The sequence below is a fragment of the Halichoeres trimaculatus genome, unplaced genomic scaffold (assembly GCF_033239565.1).
Source record: "Halichoeres trimaculatus isolate MK-OKI-2021-1 unplaced genomic scaffold, fHalTri1.1 fHalTri1_scaffold_8, whole genome shotgun sequence".
Classification (NCBI taxonomy): domain Eukaryota; kingdom Metazoa; phylum Chordata; class Actinopteri; order Labriformes; family Labridae; genus Halichoeres; species Halichoeres trimaculatus.
The window spans coordinates 3,203,972-3,225,210 of NW_027437186.1; the positions used below are offsets into that span (position 1 = coordinate 3,203,972).

Consider the following 21,239-nt stretch of genomic DNA (forward strand, 5'->3'; position numbering starts at 1 on the left):
TAGTTTTTGTATTTACACAGTCATCGAAAACAATTTTATTTGCAATATTATTACAAATAATATTACAATATTATTTATGATTTGGAGTCTTTCTCTGGGAGCAGCAGGTCAGTGCTGTCGCACTGTCTCAGAGCACATGTTCATATCTTGATGAACATTCATCAGGGATGTGACTCAGTTAGAAATGAGCTTTTGCGTAGTTACTTTGTAGTTTTAGGACAATTAATATTTTTCTGCATATCCTTAAGTTTTCAATGCATATTGTTTGACTGTAGCCAGATGTGGACGACTTCTTTTATCAGAATGTACAGTTAGCTGTGTCTGTGCAGTGTTTTCAATCAGAAACATGAGAAACATCAAGTTATTTACAGGCTTCACTTTTCCTGATCCAATGCACCACACCAAAAACTGACGTCAGGGGGTGATTCTGAAATTCTAATCCCGTAGAACTACTGAGTAAACATACAGTTTAAAATACCTCAGCGATAGAGGAAAATGTTCAATTAGCGTTGTATTTTAATGGTTATTTCCATCACTAGATCCAGCACGAACAGCAAGTGGGCAAAGACAAGTTGAAAGACAAGGTAAGAAAGAGCTTGATGTCCCCTTTTTTTCTGCTATTTGGTCAATATACATTTGATTTTTGGATATTTAGCTAGCAAATATTAAAAAGTTGAAACGCTTCTTGACAGGTCAAAGGCCTCTAAGGTGACTTAAAAAAAAAAAAAAAAGAAACATTACTCAACTAGAGCCCACAGCTGAGCTTGAAATGGCAAATATAAAATGTGAATGCAGACATCAGCACAGAGAAATAACACCCTCTCCTTCATTATTCGTGTACAGCTCTGAATGAAAATGTTGCATCTGGCATGGACGATGAACATACAGCATCACATCCCCTGTTGAGTGCACACAGACCCACAGCCACACACAGAGCGCGTGCAGTGGGGACTGTGGACAGGCGGTGCAGGGCTCCCTTGCCGAAAGCCTTATTGATTTGGATAAAGGTCTTTTGATGAGGCAGATTGCTCATCAGGCTGGAACGACATGCTTCTAAGATGTGACGCCTTTCCAGACCAGCCCAGGGGCCCATCGACCAAGGCATGGCTGTCCTAACTCAGTGTGTGGGTGTGTGTATGTGTGTGTGTGTTTATGTGTGTTTGTCTGTCTGTCTTAAATGATCACACTTTAGATGCGGCAGCATTGATTGGAGTTGGCCCCATCTGGGTCAGCACGGCCCCACCCTGACATGTCCTCAGCTGGAGGAAGGACACCAGGCAGTGAACTTCATGGTCCAGCTTCAAAGAATTTCAAAGTGTCAAAAAGCAGCTGATAAAGTTTATATAATATGACCATACTTATTTATCCATCACATGTTTTCTAAGCTGTTTTGGATGGAGGACTTCAGAATGAAGGGAGGATGGGCAGAATGGAGGACTACATGCAGCAAAGACAGGTGGCTGGGAGTGGAACCACTGACCGCCAGGATTTGCCTCAGCACACGGGGGAAACACAAAACTCTAATGTTTGGTGTGATCGAAAACTAACACAGCTACAAAAACACTGTCCTCTGTGGAGGGACACTTAAAATCACTGGGCTATTACGCTGGAAACTCTCACCTCTAACTCGTTAATGAAGATGGTTTTGGTACCATTTAAGATGTGCACAGGCAACTTGTTACTTTAAGTAATCAGATTTAGACGAATGGCTGACTTTGACTGAAAGGCTGGCACCCTGTAGCTGTCTGTAAAGAGGCCAAAGGCCCGTCTCTTAATGTCAAACTAACTCCAAAGAAGCCCGGCTGAGTTCAGCATTTACAGTCTGCCCCTGGATGGGCTGATGCACTGAAATAAACAAATGAGGGACGGGATGTCACAGGGACTATATCCATATTTTATAAAGTCTGTGGTTAGGTAAGGGTTAACATGAGAAGTATGTCCCGGGTTACAAACATCATGATTTTATTATACATGTGACCAAAGCTACACGTAGTCAACCTTTACACAAAATCACAGACGGATTTCTTCAGACGTCTGTGAAGACATCACTTCAGCAAGCAGTGAGGAGAAAGGTGAGTCTAATAAAACTTTCTGTTAAAGCACTGACAGGGCACACAAACGAGAAATATATTTCTAAGATGGATTTCATTTTTACAGTTAGAGTGTTTATTTTTTATTTTTTTGTTGTTGTTGTTTTTTTCCCACAGCGTGAGTCAAATCAAGATGGGGGAAGGATGCACACTACATGTAAGACACAGACCACCAGGTCCAGCAATGTTTGGAGAGTTTTTGCTATTATTATTACCATTATTATTATTATTATTATTATTATTATTATTATTATTATTATTATTATTATTATTATTATTATTATTATTATTATTATTATTATTATTATTATTATTATTATTTTTATTATTATTATTATTATTATTATTATTGTGTAATTCCAAAAAAACTTAAAAGACAGAGTAGCAACTGCACATGCTCCATGCTGGAAGATGGGTGGCTGAACAATTTCATAGGGTAAATTTCTGTCAATGACATGAAATAAATAAAGGTAAAAACAAAGACAAAACAAAACAAAATAAAAACAAATTGTATATATATATATATATATATATATATATATATATATATATATATATATATATAGATAGATAGATAGATAGATAGATAGATAGATAGATAGATAGATAGATAGATAGATAACAGTGCACCAATCACTTCACCTCCTCGTATAATTCCATAGAGCTGTGACACGTTATGCCCAGCACGCTTACAACGCAGACCAGCTGTGATGTGAAGTAGAAAAAACAAGTCTCTTTTACTCAGGTCAATACAGTTTTTGTGACTAACTGCCTCCTGAGACCAGGACTTTGTTAGAGAGTCCAGAGGGGTCTTTGAAACCTTGAGTCCCCCCTCAGGCTGCTGTGTTTGACAGTTTGTGAGTGAGAACAGGAGGATGTGACACAGAGAGGACTTTTAACCCATTAGGTTCAGAACACTAAGACATTTACAGCTGTAACCAGGGCCTTCAGCTTTTTTTGTTCTTTCTTTTTCTACTGAATCTACAATCCATGGATAAAAAAGACATGAATAAAGTCACCCAGAGATTTACCCCAACTTTTCTCCCTGTTTCTTGATTTTAGGGTTTGGATGTTGTCCAGCAGCAACAGGGAGAGTGGACTCCATCAGCTGAAGCCACTGGTTTCCTTTTTTTTCTTAGCCCTGCTAAGATACCAAAAGAGGGTCTTAATAATTGATCAGAATTGATTTTAACCCAACCCTGACCTTAGCCAGAGTGGACAGGCAGTGCAGCCCGAGCACCAACGTGTGCGTCTATGTGTGAGTGTGTGTTTATGCGTCTGCATGGTTTCCACATGAGTGTGAGCGCTGCATTTACAGTAAGAAGAAGGAGGAGGAGGAGCAGTGTGTGTGTTTGTGTCTGCATGCAGGAGAAAAGAGGGCAGTGTGCTCATCTTTAAAAGCTCCAGACGTGTTCCCAGAATTAAATATTTAGGCAGACGAAGCCTTGACCTCGGTGTGCTTGCAGAGACTCCTGGTTCCCATTGATTTCTGACGAGACAACTGGGACGCCATTACAACAAAATGCACTATAGCCAGCTGCACGTACCCTCTGACACTCTCACCAGATTAACCCCCCTCCTGCCAACCCTTATTGGACACTGTGTATGTGTGTGTGTGTGTGTGTGTGTGTGTGTGTGTGTGTGTGTGTGTGTGTGTGTGTGTGTGTGTGTGTGTGTGTGTGTGTGTGTGTGTGTGTGTAACCAGCTCAAGGTCTTTTCTCCCAGACAGGATTTCACCTCTTAGGACTGTTGACCAGTCATACTAAGCAAATGTATCCATTTTCCCAGCCTTTTTCCTGCTACACACACACACACACACACACACACTCACACACACACACCTTTATGTGCTTGCACTCCAATCACTTACCTGACAGAGCAGATCAGAGACAGACGTCAGGAGCCACAGCGTCAGTTTGCGTCCACCTGAGACGGAGACAGATTAAGAGCCAGTTAGAGAAAGGGATCAGGTTTATATTGTGTTTAATCCTCACGTTTAACGAGGCTTTAATACATCAGGTGTTCAAATAAAAGTGACAGTATCCTGAAATACAGGATCTGAAGTGATGCAGTGATTCCACCTTTTCTTTTATCACTCGGTCTCTTTGATTTTTCAGAGCCGGCCTGTTGTTTTATCTCTGCTCATCAAAATGGGATCCACAAAGTTTGACGTCTGCTGAAAATGTTTCCGTTCTTGCTTTTAGTAAAAAGTGCATCTCAATCTGGCGAGGAACGAGGTATAAACAGGATAAATATTAAAATGTCAGGGGATCTTTTTGAGCACTTTTTACGTCTCCTCTCTCGAAGCCTATTGTTCCAGCAGCTTTGACTGTGTTTGTATGATTTGTCAGGTACGAGCACTCTGGTAAATTATAATTCCTTCTCAGCGGGGAGTTTCTGCTGAAAGGCTCCGAGTCACTGTAAATGTGTTATGATTGTTTCCTGAAAACTCACGCAAGCGTGCAATTAACAAATCTGGACAAAAAGTTCAGAATCTCCCTGTCACAATGATTACAGCGAAACTTTGACCTCAGTTTGCACATTTCAGCTGATCAGTGGGTTTGTGAAAAACTTACTGGATGGTCTGACTGTCTGATTGCTCTGTCAGGATGTCAACGTCTGACAGTGCTGACCAACTCTGGTCTGAATACAAAACCACCATGATAAAAAAGATAAACAGTTAAAGAAGGAATCAAGAAAACAGTATTATGCTATTCATCATTGTCATCATTGTTTTCTTCTTCTTCCTCCTCTGTTTGTATCTCTTTATTTCATTTTCATTTTCATTTTGTTTATTTGAATGGGAAAATGCACATTGATGAACATGTTAAAACATGTAAAAATGACAGATTGTAGCTTGACACTAATTTCCATCCATAGTCCCATTTACATAGAAACATATTGAGACAGTACAACCTTTCATAGTAAGAATTCATGTCATTGCTTTTTATTCATTGCTCAAATTATTGTTTTCCTCCTCTTCTTTTCAGACTTTTTGTACTATTATTATTATTATTATTATTATTATTATTATTATTATTATTATTATTATTATTATAAGTGTTTTTCTTCACTCCTGGTTTGATGTGTTAATACCCCTCCATACTTCTATAGCAGGCATATCCAAGGTCCAACCTGGGGACCAAGTCATGTAGGGGAATTTGAAAGAAACTGCTCCCTTCTAAAGACAACACAGCATATAGAAATCCATTACATTGTTAAAATTTGTTAAATAATGATCTAAACAAGAAGTTTTTTATCATTTATGAAACTGTAACACTACAGAAAGAAAATTGAATTTGAGCACATTTATTGAAAACGTTCAACTCATCATTTTTCAACTCATCTTTTTTTGTTGTTTGTTAAGTTCTTCCCACATATCAAGCGTACATTAAGTCAGTATTAGCAGTTAAATGAATCCATCCACACAGAATTAAAATCTGTATTTGTTTTTTTTTTTTTTCAGATTTTTCTTTCAGTAGATTTAGTTTTCTAACCAGGGCTGTAAAACCCGGGGTTAGACACTTGTCCAAGGAAAGTTTGTGGGCTGTTGATGTTGCAGGAGGTGAAGTAGGGCGATGTCAGAGGCTTTACTGCAGGATGTGATGTATATTTAGTTCAACAAAATGTTAACCCATGATTTTATTTATAGTCGATGTTGTTAATTATCAATAGTCTCTGGAAGAAAAGAAAAAATCTTTATTTCAATTTTTTTTTTTTTTTTTTTTTTAAAGCTGCAGAAGCCACAGCAAAGGAGTTAGAGAGCAGCATGAGGCTCCATGGCCACAAGTCACTACTCATATGACATTAGAGCCACTTGAGTCTCACGTGTAACAGCAACCCAAAATGTAAGAAAAAAAAAGATAAAAAAAAAAAACATGTAAAACCCAAAATGTAATAACTTGTTGATAATGTTACTAAAGTGCTGAGCTCAGAATATAATAAGAACAAATGTAACAGGAGACAGAGCCCAAAATGTAATAACTTTTTGCCCAAAATGTAACCACTTGTTACATTTTTTGTTTGTTTGTTTTTCATTTCAGGCTCAGGGCCTTTGTTACGTTATAAACCAGTGATTACATTTTGAGATTTCCAAAATTGTTGTCATTATATTTCAGGTCGTGTTCACATTTTAGGGTGTTGTTACTAATTGGGCTTAGGCAGGGCCCTGTTAGATCTCCGTATGTAACAACATCTTTAGATGGAATAACAGGACCATAATGTAACACAAGTGCTGGGCCTTAAAGGTCATAATAAAAATGTAATTGAAAAATAAAACTTAAAATGTAAGCAACATCTGTAGTTTAACAGTTTTTCCTTTTTAACCACTGAGCAGGATCTTTTGTCTTTGTTTAATTTTAGACTAACTCAAAATAACTTTAATAAACTGCTATGTTACAATGGCTCTGTAGTTGAAGAATGAGAGGTAACCATGATCCTGTCCTATCGGTGTAACACGTTTTTGGTCTCAAATTAAAGTAAGTGTGAAGATTTTATATAATCGGTTCTGTTTTGAGTTTCATTTGTCATTGGTTGTTTTAGACCTTATAAATACGACAAATTCTGTTTTCAATGATATTTCACACAGCTTTTCTGGGTCATACCAAAACCTCTTCTGGATCAGAGGAAAGCTGAACACAGCTCACACCGCTCTCACTCTCTCCTGAGCAAAGCACTGCTGGTTTTCATCTTGACCAAACAACTCTGCAACTTTTCTCTTCCCCCTCTAACAGCATCAGTTCCTCCATCTCCATCTCCTCTCCTCCCTCAGTCTCCAGGCCTCCTGCAGCTCACATTCCCCGGACTAATCTTCCCTGGTTCAATGTTGTTCAATTAGATTCCAGTTGACATGCATTGGAAGTAGGCAGACCTCCTCGTAATTCAGCCCTCTTTATAGCCAATCTATTTTTTAATAAAGGTTCAGAGGAAAACATTAAAGTATTGATCTTTATTTATCGACCTCGGCCCAAAGCATAGTTAAAGCTGACACAAATCAATCAAAATAAATTTAAAATGATGATAGCACATAGGAGGAGCCTTGCCGCCTGTTTCGGAGAGTAATTAGGGGGCTCGGCAGAGGGAACCCAAGGCAATAAGAGTAACAGTAACACACATACGTAGACACTCACAGGCACAGCCACAGACGAGCTGCAGAACTGTTCAGCGGGCTGCAGATTAGAAATTTGTTTTGTATTAAATGAGACGACTAAGAGGCAAGGTTAATGAAAGGGCACAGCACTTTGGGGCCGTAGTAATCCACTGAAACCCTCTCTTTACTGAATTTAATGTGCAGCCTGCACACACACACATTCACACACACGCGATTCACACACAACCCCGTGAGGCAGCCTCCGGGACATCCTCTGCTTAGCAAAAACAATGAGTATTAATTTTAAAAAGTGAGTGAGAAAGGCCCGCTTGATGCTCCTCTCTCCCTCTCAGTGTGTGTGTGTGTGTGTGTGTGTGTGTGTGTGTGTGTGTGTGTGTGTGTGTGTGTCGGCGTGTGTGTGACAGAGTCAACTGGCCCCAAGTGCATTAACTGATTTTAATCTGCGTGATGATGTCCACTCGGCAGAGAGGTCACACAGTGTGTAGGTGTTCCTGAGGGACTTAACAGAGCACAGAGAGGAACAGCAGGTCTGGGATGATCCATGAACTGGTCTTACCTCTGCTGCCCTCACTCACAGGGACAGCCTGTCCTAGTTAAGGACAAATCAGAGAATAATAATGTGTCTGACTGGTTAGTTTGTGAAGGAGAACAAATGTAGGTATCAGACAGCAGCTCTTTAAAGCCGCTGTAAGGAACTTTTGTTTGTGTTGTTTTGAGCACCTCTAGTGGACAAACCTTCCATGTCTTCAAGGATTTCTTCCTTTATGTGTGTATTCAGTGTTTATTTCCGCTTAACTCTCACCCTGCTGTCTGTGAACAACCAGAGGTTTCACTCTGTCAGGATGTTTGCTGTCGAAAAAGTCAACAGAAGCTGAATGAAATCACTGGGTGTGTGTGTGGTTTCACAGACACTTTCCCATGCTGTGTAGCCTGGTTTGAACCATGTCATTTTAAGCAAATAGATAAATAAAATGTTGAAATGTGTTATATTTCCCAGACTAGAAATTAAAATAGATGAATGATAAAAATGCTGTAAATGTTGTTTTATAGTTAAACTGGATCCATTTGAGGCCCTGTTTACACAACGTTTCATCTGAAAATGCTAAAACACAGTGAAAAAATCTGTGTTTACATGGAAACGCAGAGGGACTGAAAACTCTGCAGTAAGCACGCTAGGCCTGCAGTTGGCGCTATTACTGTCTTATCCAGAAGCAGTTTTTGTTAGATCTCATTTGGTGTATTGGTGAATGCTAAGAGCAAAAGTGGAGCAACAGATGCACATTTAGTATAAAGACAGTCTGCAAATTCAGCAGATTGAGCAGCACAAGCACAACATGGTAGTTCGCGACAATCATAACAACGGTACTGTTGTCCTGTTGTAAGCACTCACGTGAAGCGGCGTGTGACTTTAGCATTTTCACTGAATTTGCCGGCTTACTGTTGACACAGCAACGGTGTCAGCAGCGTTTCAGAAAAATTTCACGCCGGTAGCCGTTTTCAATTATTTGCATTTTAGGTCAGCTAAAATGCCATTTCTGAGTAGACGCGAGGCTGAAACACACGCACACACACACAAAAAAAAAAAAACTTTGCGTTTCACCCTAAAATTGTGAGTCTTGACAATGTGCCCCATTGACCATCAACTTTATTCTCAGCTTCACTCTCACTGAAAAGAAGAACTGATGGATTCATGCATTTCTCAATAAATATATAAATAAATACAGAAGAAAACAATAAATACATATTTTTTAATTAAATAAATAAATACATATTTTTATAAATTCCAGTCCAATCCAATCCAACTTTATTTGTTAAGCACTTTAAAAAACAACCATAGTTAAAACAAAGTGCTGTACAAGAGAGTGAATAAGATACAAGATAAAGGAATACACATAAAACATAAGTAAAATGAATTTGTCAAGGACAAGGAGCAATATAAAAGACATAAAACAAATTTAAAATAAATAAAAACACAGAAGAAGCAAAATGAAATAAATAAAATTGATAAAAATAAATAAAACAATTGCTGGCTACTGTGCTTCAAAGGCCAGGGAGAAAAAATGGGTCTCAAGAAGGGATTTAAAAATAGGCAGAGACGGGGCCTGTTTAATGCTATGAGGCAGCCCGTTCCAGAGTTTTGGGGCTGCGACAGCAAAGGCACAGTCCCCTCTGAGCTTCCGCTTGGTCTTAGGGACCTTCAGGAGAAGCTGATCGGCTGACCTGAGACAACGGGAAGGTGAGTGAGGTTGCAGAAGCTCAGAGAGGTAGGGCGGAGCAAATTAATAATATAATTATTTTGTTTTGTTTTATGCTTGCATTTACAACTGAAGCTTCTGTTCACACTTGTGTCTGTTTTGTTTTTTTTTTTTTGTTTTTTTTGTTTTTTTTTGTTTAAAGAACAATGTTTCATTAAAGAAAAGGTTCGTTATGTTGAAGCTCATTCAATGTTTGAGAATTCTTTATTATGGTCACACTGAACTCTGAATTTAAGAGAATCTTAGTGGGAAGGCTTTATATTGAAAATTAGGAGTTTGGTAAACATGTAAAGTGAGCTTTTCTTTTTTATTCTTGTCAGTTCCTTATTTTTAGCTCAATCAATTCTTAGTAGAATTTCAGTCCACAAGTTTGTGTTTTTTTATGAAGTTGAGGCCCTGCTATTTATTTGGATTTCTTAAAACCTTTTTCAACTTTGAGAGAGCCAGTCACTTCTGTTTGGTTACACGGGTTAGCATGTTAGCTCTCAATAAAATACCCAGGGCCCCACCTTTAGAAATAAAACGCTGCTATTCAGTTTATAAGACAGTGGTGCCTTGACTTCTGATTTTAATTTGTTCTGTGGCTGAGCTCGTAACTCAGTTTAGTCATATGTCAAATCAGTTCTCCCCATTGAAATGAATTGAAAGGCCATTAATCCGTTCCCTTAAAAAAAACACTGTAATTATTTTTGTTACATGTTCGTAAATATGAAGAAAATGTACGGGTAAATAAGGAACATTGTATTGACACAATAAGTTGGTTTTGTTGATAACATATAATGTTCAGCAATTACGTTGGACATCAGATGACTTGAAGATGCTGACGGCAGCGGAGGAGAAAGAACTAAATAACTGAATCTTATTGGCTGATTTTTGCCCTTTTCATCACGCTTTCTTCACTTACATCTGTAGGTGTTGCGCCATCGCACGCCCAGTTTGACTGGGTGTTTAATGCTGCTTGTTTTTACCTCTTATTTGACTTTTCTGCATGTAAAGGAAACTCTTCACTCTAAAGTCTTTGCATCAAGACTGAGAGTGAAAGGGTGTTTGTCTGTCAGATGGATTTAAAATGAACCTGCACCAAGAACTTTGGGCTTTGAAAAGAACTGGAAGCAGGAATAGTGAATTAATGCTCATATATCATCACCTAAACGCCATCTACTCTGAGAACGAGTTGTTTTTAAGAATTGCTGCCAATTGAATATAAGGATTGATGTTAAAACTGTTTATTTTACAGACTGTCTTCAGCTTCAGCACTGCCCAGGCTGTACTTATGATATGAACTGTGCTGCCATGTTCTAACTCATGTCCACCATAATCACCATCTGTGAGACATTCCTGGGTTAGAAACTCAACAGATGGGAGTCTGGGACCTGCTGCGTATCTCCTGTGAGGAAAAGTTTAGATATAACACACAGATTTCCTCGGGGTGGATATGAGAGTCCACTCGTGTCCTTTCTTACGTCGAAAATCAGCAGAAACTTAGTCCATATGTTAGAGGGAATTACAGTATTCGAAGGATGGTTTGAATCAAGACCACAGGCATTTAACTCACTGTAAGAGGTGTATTCACTTCAAAATGAGTCTGATTTGACTGAAGCCATCAAGGAAACACGTAAACCTTCAAACCTTTAAAGCCCACTTCAGTTCTAATCAAAAAAAACTTTCATTCAACTCCTTGAATTTTATTCATTCCATAGTTTGTTTTCAGGCTTTTTCAAGAATTCAGCCTCAAGTGTAGAGCGGAATGAAGCGTGTGTGAGGCTGTGCGGGAGATTCGACATTTTCAACTCACAAAAACGTCACCTCAAGGAGACAGAGCTTACATACTTTGTGTTTCTAAATAAATAGAAAGCTCACACACTTGGCCAAATCAATTTCTTCTGTGTAGTGTGGTGATTGTAAGTTTCTTTTCTTCTAAATGAAAAAGATTTTTGATTACCTTCCACTAAAAGCTCTTGCTTTTAATACTGTAAAAATATTATTTCTACACTGTTTTTACCTTATGATAATGTTTCTCTCTGCCTCTGAAGGGCAGATCCACCCTTCTTGTGTGTGTCTTTATGTACCTGGATAATGCTGTCTTGCCTTAAACATTCCAGACACAGGTCGTCTTCAGAAGCCTCTCTTTTGTGTGTCCATGCTTCATTTATAGATTCTAAGGTTAAGCTCATGAAGTCTTTGTTGATGCTTGAGTTTCTATTAACTCCTCATGGATCAAAGCTTCTCTCTCCAATAAGTCAAACAGACGTACCAAAAACATCCACTCACCCCCTCACTGTCCCTTACTTATTCAAAAAATCAAATTCCAGTTTTTGGTGTGATCGCCTGTGCTGTTTGACTTCTGCTGCTGCCTATGGAGGATATCTGAAATGAGGAGTCAAAACGATCCTCTTGTATGTTTGCAAAGTGGTTAAATATGAATCACAGAGAGTACAGCCATGTCTGAACAAGTACCAAAGCAAATGGTTCATCAATCCATTTCAAGGTCACAGGGAGACTGCAGTCTAACCCAGCTGTTATTGGGTGCAAGGTGGGTGGGTCCACCTGGACAGGTCTCCAGCCTACCACCACATGTAGAGAGTGCAATACAACTAAGTTTGTGTGTTTGTAAGATAGAGGCTTGCAGCATGTTTTGGAGGAAGTGATAGCCTTCAGCAATTCAGCACCATGGACAGAGCCAGCAGTCACTCAACTGCAGAGAGGCTTCAGACCAAACAGACTGACAGACAGGTGTGCTTTGGATTTAACAAAGATCTCTGATAGATGACCAGGAATAATGGGTTTTAGAACCATGGCAATGACACTACCCTGACTTATTTTTAAAAACCAGAAACTAAGTGAACAGACAGACAGATGCTTTTTAGTTTAAAGTGACTTGCAATAGACAAAATTACCTCAAGGATGCCAAATACCTTACAAAGTATGAGGTTCCTAAACTTCCAGCCCCACAACCCTCAAAATAGCAGTGCCAGAGATCAGCAAACACACCCAAGATCCTTCATTTATCTGCGGAGTATAAAATCTCATCTCATCTCATTTTCCTCCGCTTATCTGGGTCCAGCTCTTGGGTGCCACCAGCGAAGACCAATGGCCCCTGTCCCTGGCCACTTTCACCAGCTCCTCTGTGGGAATACCAAGGCGTTCCCAGGCCAGTTGAGAGATACAGTCTCTCCACCGTGTCCTGGGTCTACCCCAGGGTCTCCTCCCAGCTCAACATGCCCGAAACACCTCCCGAGGGAGGCGTCCAGGAGGCATCCTCACCAGATGCCCTAACCACCTCATCTGGCTCCTCTTGGTGCAGAAGAGTAGCGGCTCTACTCCGAGCCTCTCCTGGATGTCCGAGCTCTGAACCCTATCTCTAGGGCTGAGCCAAGACACCCTGTGGAGGAAACTCATTTCAGCCGCTTGTAACCGTGATCTGGTTCTTTCAGTCACGACCCACAACTCGGGGCCATAGGTGAGGGTTGGAACGTAGATTGACTGATAAATTAAGAGCCGTGCCTTCTGACTCAGCTCTCTTTTTACCACAAAAGACCAGTATAGCGTCCGCATCACTGCCGATGCCACCCCGATCTGTCTGTCAATCTCTCGCTCCATTTTCCCCTCACTCGTGAGCAAGACCCCAAGATACCTGAAGTCCTCCACTTGGGGCAAAGAGTCTCTCCCAACCTGCAGTGGGCAGTCCACCCTTTTCCGACAGAGAACCATGGCTTCGGACTTAGAGGTGCTGATCTTCATCCCAGCGGCTTCACGCTCGGCTGCAAACCACCCCAGTGCGAGCTGGAGGTCAGTGTTCGATGAGGCCAACAGGACCACATCATCTGCAAAAAGCAGAGATGGGATCCTGAGACCCCTGAACCTGACTCCCTCCGCCACTTGACTGCGCATAGAGATCCTGTCAATGAAAGTAATGAACAGAATCGGTGACAAAGGGCAGCACTGGTGGAGTCCAACCTTGACTAGAAATGAGTTTGACTTATTGTTGGCAATGTGGACCAAGCTCTCACTCCAGAAATATAGAGACTGAACTGCCCGGAACAACAGGCCATCGACTCCATATTCACGAAACACACCCCACAAGATACCTCGGGGGACACGGTCGAAAGCTTTTTCCAAGTCCACAAAGCACATGTGGACTGGTTCGGCGAACTCCCATGCCCCCTCTAGTACCCTTTCAAGGGTATAGAGCTGGTCCAGTGTTCCATGGCCAGGACGAAAAACCACATTGTACTTCTTGGATCCAAGGTTCGACCAACCGTTGGACTCTCCTCTCCAGCACCTTTCTGGGTATAAAATAGCACCTTAAATCCACCAGATACACCTGCAGTCTGGCTCCGCTCTGTTGCATGATAACTGCATTTGTCAACTCACACCTGCTGCACGTTCAGTCCGGTCAGTCTTACCTATGATGAACTGTCGTGTCACAGCAAAAATAGGATGTCTGTGTGTTACCTGTGACCTGACGGACCAGCTACACAGCCGGACTGCAAAGAAGCAGATCGAGTTGACACATTAATTCAAATGGAGACCTGTCTGTTCTGATCCATGACAGAGTGGAGACGGACTGGAGATGCATCTGATGTACTTCAGCTGTTAGACTATCTATGGCCACATGTTGCTGTGTTTCCTGAAAAACTCTGCTTCCACTGATACCATTGATATCCTGGTTCAGTCACCTCGTGGAGTCTTAAACAAAGACATGTGGAAAACAGATCTGACGCATGCTGTACAGGGAGGTGATTTTTTTCTTACTCAGCAGTTTGTAAGAAATTAAGATTGTGAGAATGTCCAAAAAGGGGCGCGGCTCAGCTCATGTGACTGATGGGTGCCCTTTTTGCTTCAAAAATCCAATTCAGAAAACCGACATCTCATCAAGGAGACTACGTCCGCTTATTATACTGTCTATGGCAGGGGTCTGCAACCCTTACTTTGAGCCATTTAGCCTCAGCTAACATGAATTAAAATCATTCCAGAGCCACAAGATCTACTTTACCTTCACCATAGTTTAAAACTACATAGTGTATGAATTCTATTAAGAGTTAAAATCTAGTGAATAATTATCTGAACAAGTAGGTTTTTTTTTAACTAAATAGAATATGTGATGTCTTAGTTTTTCTGTTTATTTGTTTTTTTTGTTGTTTTTCTTTTTCAATTTACAAACATTTAAAAATGTTTTGAAATAAAAAAAAAAAAAAAATTCAAACGTCCTTGAAAGTTAATGAATTTGCAAAGATTTTATCAATTTTTGAGCATTCAAACAGTTGCAAAAATCCAAAAAGAACATGAATAAAAATTTGCAAAAATAAAAAATATGTACAAAGTATTCAACATTTTTAAAAGTTTTTACATGGAAAAAAAAAGGTTGATTTTTTTTTTTTTTTAACAAAACTTGAATTTGATACTGTATAGAAAGTATCGCTCAACTCAACATTTTATAGTTGTCTGCCAATGTTTCTATTTGCCAAGAATGTTTTTTTCTTCCAGATTTGTCTCTTTGTAGATTTAGTTATCTGACCAGGGCTGTAAAACCTGAGGAGGTGCATGGAAAGTTGTTGAATGTTGTTGGAGGTGAAGTAGAGCAGTGGCAGGCTTTGACAGATGTGATGAATATTTGGTTCAACAAAATGCTAACGCAGGATTTTTTTTTTGTGTCAATGACTTTCATCATCAATGCCCTATGAAAGAAAAATGAAAGCTCTTTATTTTGATAATATTTTTTAAAGCTACAAGGAGCCACTGCAAAGGAGTCAAAGAGCTACATGAGGCTCCAGAGCCACAGGTTGAAGACCCTTGGTCTATGGGAAACACTCTTCTAAGGGTCCTCTTCATACACACATCCCATAGTCATAGATTGAGCAGTCTAAAGGTGAGTTAAGGTGGTGACCTCGTGCTTTTACGCTGTTCAGTAAGTCTACTGTGGTTTAAGGCCACAGTGTTAACTGCTTTTTTTTTTTTTTTTTAAATCCTCTGTTTATCTTTGTTTTTTATTTCAGTTCTCTACAAAAACCTCCACGTTACAAGCCAAGGAACCACCGTAGAGCCGCCCATTTCAGCCTGGGTAAGATATTAATGAGTTTACAAGGACCTTCTCGGTCTAATTATGTCGAGCAACCGCTGTCTCTTACTGGGCCAGGGCTCCCCGGGGAGAACACAAATCTACCAGGCAAGCAAAACTCGCCTACTTTTGACAAAACACTCGACAAGCGAGGGTACAAATAATGCTGGCCATCCTTCATTACCACCGCAGCGACAAAACCAGTGAGATTAATATCACCACACAGCATCGCCACCCCAAATTTAACCTGAAAAATACCCAACTTTGGCATTAAGACAACGGCTATTAGCCGGGGGAGGGATGTTGAGGCGCAAAGAGGAGCTCAGTGTCCCCACAGAGATCTGTAAGAGGGATCCAAGTACTCTTAGTACAATTAAACTGATTGGATGTGACCTTTGGGTAGACTGAACTCTTTTACATGTTCATGAAAGTTTCTCCAACATGTTGACATTTGAACAGTGACACTAACATCAGAGAGCACAAACTCTGCAGATTGGAGGGGAGACTTTTTTCTCTCAGTTCAGACTGAGAGGGACAGAGGATGGAAATGTCTGCTTCTATGATGCTCTGTGATTTTTCTGTGAGGAATTAAAGATGTGTGCATCTTCAGGGCATGGTGTATGTTTATGTTTTGAAGGCTATAAAATAAGTTAGCTGTGCAGCTAGAGTGATATTGACAGTTTCTGCCCTTGTTTGGGTCTGAACACAGGAGCTATGAGGGCCAGGGAGCTCCGTAGATCTTCACTGATCCCTCGCTCAGATGTCCAGACATGGAGCCAGACGGGTGCTTGTCCTCCCTCTCCCATCCCAAACTGTGCTCTTCTCTAATAAACTGATATGTCTGGGTATGCACCATTTCTATATGTGATGTTTTAAGAGTGTATATTCTGTTTTCCCATAAATTCAACGTAGATGTGGAGTAAGACTGCTGGATGCTCGGACTAAATGTGTTTGAATTTTCAAACCTCTATTAATTCACTGGTTACAGAAATCTAAAGATATCTATGTCTACAAAAATTTCAAAAAAAGCACGAGATCTACACAAGATCTCCTTGATATATTCACCAGATTCGATGAAGTGATGAGGTCATCACATTAGGATCTTCCAACTCGTTCATGACATGTTGAAAGGGTGGGCCTCAAACACCAAGGCTGTTTCTGAATTTGCCTACTGCATGTGGATGTAGTATGTAGAAGGCACTGCATACTGCCTACTTATTTTGACTTTGGTATGCAGTATCTGTCGGGTCTATTTCTTACTGTGTGTTCACACAAAAAGAGGCAAAAGAGGCACAAGCGGCAAGCACGCCCGAGAAAGCGGACAGCGCCTAAAGCGGCTAAATATTTTAGCCGCCTTGACCGCTCATCACGTGACTGACAATCGTGCTTGTCACTTAAAGGAGCTGCACAGCGGACTTCTTCACAGCAGAAGCTGCTTGCTGTTGTTCAACTTCAGTTCAAAGCATGAACTTAATGTAAAATCACCATCTTTTTACAGTACATGATTACCATCTAATCAGTCACGAGCGGATTGACAGTCACGAAGCAGTTTACAAAGGAGATAATATTGATTTATGCACGACATCAAAATTTTATAGTTTTGAAATATACTAAAATTCTGTGATGCGTGCGTGCGTGCGTGCGTGTGTGTGTGCGAGCGTGCGTGCGTGTGTGTGTGTGTGTGTTCTATAATCCTAAAGAAAAATAATCAGGAGCCGGACTCAATGTTAATCATTTAATCAATAAATTAAACCCCTGAGCAACCCGTGCGTATTTCCCGTTCCAAAATAAATCACAACCAAAATAAAACAATAATCTCAATGTTCATAAAGCCAAAATCATGAAAAAGTTCCCAACTAACGAAAAAATACAAGCTGTCATTCTTCACACTATTTTAAATCCTCCTTCGATCCTGTTTTTCCGATCCTCTAACACAAAACAACGTTGATCCACAAGAAACGAAAGATAAATCCTCAAGGAAGAAAAAAGGTGGCCCAAAACAGGCAAGTGAAAACCAGGTTACCGGCGTCCGTTCAGATCCCGGCGCACAGTCCGGTACGAAGCCATCCACGGAAGGATCCAGAAAGGTTCCAGCAGGAGACTGTTTGGTAATAAAAGTAACCTGCACCCCCCGGCGTGAACCTCAGATCGTTGCTGAACAAAGTTAGTCTGGAACACTTCACGTCGCTGTTTTCTGCTATTACTGCACAATTTTTAGAACTCACCAGAACAATCTACCACCTCTGTGACACAATTTTTTTTTTTATGTTGGTCACGGTAGCTAAAAAGGCGGATATTAAAAAGAAAAGGGTGAGTCTGAACACAGTTAATGAGCTTTTCTGTATCCAAGACGGAACTAGGAACCGAAGTTACATACGTTGTTCCTTAGGGCCCACTTGGTCGAGGGACATCTCTACTCCGATTGGTTGCCACTGTTTGCCGCTGAACTGCGTCATAGCTAATTACCATAAAGTTTACCGAGGCTCAACTTCTCATCTGGTGCCCTTTTTGCCGCTTTAGCCGCTTTAGCCGCTCAGGACCCTTTGGCCGCTCAGGACGCCAGGCTCTCATTGAAAATGAATGAACTTCCGGCATGCTTGCCGCTTTTGTCTCTTTTGCCTCTTTTGGTGTGAACGCACAGATAGTATACTAAGCTGGTTTTCAGTTTCAGGAAAGCAAAAGTAGAACTGATGGATTTTTTTTCATTTATTTATTTGACTTCATTAAAGATGTACAAAACAAACCATGGGTACGAGTTAGCAGTTTAGTTATTAATATGCAAAGTTGATGATGATGATGAAGATGATGATGAGGATCATGATGAGCAAAAACCCATATGGGCAGCATCAAAGGTCCTCTAAACAGGGTTTATTTTGTATAAAGTTTATCTTCCTCCTCTGAGAAAGTTTGGTCAAAGTTTGAACAGTAGGATCTGAAGAGCTGAAGCTTGTTCTGTGTGTGTCCACTTTGCCGACAGTCAACCATCATTGAAATGCAGCTCTGAGGACCAAATGACATCACCTCCATACCTTATGCAAATGTTCAGTAAGATCCATTACACAGCAGGGGAGATAAGTGCGTCCAGAGCGGAGCAAGGCCCACTCACACTCACTGCTAACCTCTTGTACAGTATATTTTCACTCTCTCTCACACACACACACACACACACACACACACACACACACACACTTATCTCTCCCCCTCTAATACAGAAATAAGGCACTTGACACTGCAGCGATGGCAGTGACACCGTGCACGGTGGAGGTGATGGAGTATAATGGCCTTTTAAATCTGTATTCCCAGAGAAAGAGAGATAGAGAGAAAAGAGAGAGGTTAGCATTAAGCTAACTCTGACCTCATCTCTACTTACAGGTCATATTTACATTCAGAATGAGCCGACCAAAAACCTCATGCTTTCAAGTGGACTCTGCACTTTTATTCTCTGTGTTGTAGGAGCTGTGTGTGGCAGCTTGTTGTCAGTGGAGACATTTGCCGTCCATGCACACCATGTCTTTGTGTTTTGATGAGCCTGTTTGAAGTTCATCAATCTAAAAATGGTTTGTAAGGTGTAGAGGTGGAGGTGAGGTGATTATGTAGCATTGAGGAAACTTTGAATAATGCAACAACAATGAGGGCTAGTAGAAACTTGGTGGAGGGGAAGTAATCAGAACTGCATGTGTGTAAATGATCAGAAGTGAATAACAGTGCTGGATGTTTATACTAAATGTGCAGATTTTCAAACCTCTACATATTTTTATGTTGTAGAAATCCCTGAATATGTCTGCAAGCTGGTAAAAACACTTTGTTATAATAATCAGATGTTTATGAGACTTACTGAAACAATGTGTTCATCACATCATCATTTCCTTACTGGTTCAGGACACATTGAAAAAGATGGCCTCAAACACCAAGTTCATAGCTCTGCCCCAAAGAGGCCCCAAGAGGACTGGCCAATCAGAGGGAAGGAAAGGTTATTATAGTTTTGCTTTTATTTTATTTTTTTATTATTATTTTTTTATTTCTATGTAGTTAATTTTGTTGTTGTTTTCAATTTCAGTTTACTTTGAGTAAGTTTCCTTAAAATGTTTTTTTTTTTTTTTTTAGTTTAGTTTAGTTTTTAATTTTTGGAACTGTTTAGTTTTATTAGTTTCAGTGTTAGATTTTTGTAATATGGTTTGTGAGGGGCAAGATTAAATATGTCAAAAAAAGCATGGTGCAATAGAAGATTAAAACATCATTTTGTTTGTAAAAACATATTCACTGAGGACAGAAAAACAGTAAAACGTGTCACTCAAAAAGCAGTCAGCCGTGAAGTGACTAGCACACACATGCACAGTTATGCTGAGTGTACCTGGCACATTTCCTGATAAATGAACTCTAGCCACTCAGTCTTGTCTTCTTCCGAGATGGGAAGCTTGTGCATTGAACTACGTGGCTGTTTACCGCCCCAAAAAAAGCAGTGATGGCTTTTTAACTTTGGCATTCTCCTCCCCGCTGCTGGAGAGAAGGGAGTGGGCTGGGAGGGCGTTCGGAGGTATCTGCTCCAGTGTACCAATCAGGTCAGACTTGCTCTTGATTGGTCAAAAAAGGGAATCGCTGATGTCGGCAAATCCCCAAAATCCAAACAGTTCGTTTTAGGTCAGGATTTTACATTCACAAGCACTACTACTACTCCTTCCATACATCGTTGTTGGGAACGTGGGAACTATGTCCTGTGGGATGGACGATGCCGCTGAGCTAGCCGTGCTAGCCCAGCGGCATCATGCTGTTCACGTACGTGGCTGACGGAGCTGACATCAGACGCCGGCGCCATATTGGAGAAGTTTCACCTGCTGTGGGCAGACAGGATCCAGGAGACAGAGACTGAACAGACTTTCATGTGGACCTTTTTGCGCTTTTAATACATTTTCTTACTTTTGTTTTATTGATTGCTGCTGTGACTCCTGAATTTCCCCTCAGGGATAAATAAAGTATTTTTCTATTCTATTCTATTCTATTCTATTCTATTCTACTAAGTACAGGTTTTGACATTAATATCAAATATTTTGTGGGCCGGGAGGAAAGCCAAAGACCCACAAACTTCACTAAAAGACTTAATAAAGTGATTTTTGCATAATGTGAGACCTTTAACATTAGCAGGTCTAGACCTGTTAAAGCTTTTTAAAAGAGTCTAGAGATAACATTATTTAAGATTTGGGGCAAAACAAATAAAGACTAATTGATTGAATGATTGATTAGTTGTCTCTGAACCCACCTAACTTTCGCTCTGGACAAATGACAGTGCCTCTCCATGTTTTTCAACTTCTGCCACTGTGTCTCTGCTGTCACCACAGCCTCTGTGAGGTCACTGGCTTTACAAAAAGCTGGCACCCTCTGCTGTTGCGTCTGTGTTTGTTAGACCCCTACAATAAGACGACCCCACTTTTTCACATCATTGTCAGTTAAAAAAAAACGTGTCTTTTATTTGGGTCATTATGGCACCTTCAGGAGAAATGCTGATTTTTCTTCTTGTGGAGTTTGTGCACCACAGCATGAATTAACAAAACAGAAAATCATCACAGGGCTCATCTGGACTACTGTTAAGTTTTGGATCACACAGAGGCCAACGCATGATAAAAGAATTTAACAATGGTGCGTTGAAGTTAAAAAATGCTACACCCAGCACCTTTATCTTTCAGCGTCAACCCCTCCTGCCCGTGACTGGAGATATAAAAAGAGAGCGATAA

At 40.4% G+C, this 21,239-nt stretch overlaps 1 long non-coding RNA gene across 4 annotated transcripts in view; it reads right to left on the reverse strand.

The window, feature by feature from the left end:
* The window catches only part of LOC141795336 (uncharacterized), a 273,641-nt gene that overhangs the window by 100,482 nt on the left and 151,920 nt on the right, over positions 1-21,239 (reverse strand). For all 4 annotated transcript variants that reach the window (XR_012598585.1, XR_012598584.1, XR_012598586.1 and 1 more), the window contains one exon: positions 3,961-4,016. This is a non-coding gene — a long non-coding RNA (uncharacterized LOC141795336). The remainder of the gene's footprint in view (positions 1-3,960; positions 4,017-21,239) is intronic.